Below are 535 nucleotides of genomic sequence, written 5' to 3'. Positions count from 1 at the left end.
AAAAATAATAAAACACAAAAGTAATATAAATATAAAAAAAAAAAAAATAAAATAAAATAAATAAAATAATATAAACAACAAACAAAAAATACTAAATTTTAATATAAACAAAAGAAAAACACAGAGGCCCAATATATAAGCTAATCAGCAGCAGCAGCAGCAGCAACAGCAACAGCAACAGCAGCAGCAGCAGCAGCAGCACCAAGGGCAGCGGCAACAGCATCAGCAGCAGCAGCAGCAGCAACAACAGCAGCAGCAGCAGCAGCAGCAACAGCATTTATTTTTTGTTTCTTTTATTTCTCTTTTCATAGATAACGGACAGGAAAATAGAAAAATAAAATAAAATAAAAATAAAATAAAAACAAAATATATTTTTTCTTTTTTTTAATTAAATAAAAAAACAAACAACAAATTATCTCCCTAAACATAGAATCAACCCAAATGCTATCTCCTATCTAATAGCTGCTGCTGCTGCAGCTCGTCCTGCAGCTCGTGCTGCAGCAGCAACAGCAGCAGCAGCAGCAGCTGCTGCTGG

The sequence above is a fragment of the Eimeria mitis genome, genomic scaffold (genome assembly GCF_000499745.2).
Source record: "Eimeria mitis Houghton genomic scaffold, Emh_scaff739, whole genome shotgun sequence".
NCBI lineage: Eukaryota > Apicomplexa > Conoidasida > Eucoccidiorida > Eimeriidae > Eimeria > Eimeria mitis.
Note: the sequence above shows the minus strand (reverse complement) of the source record.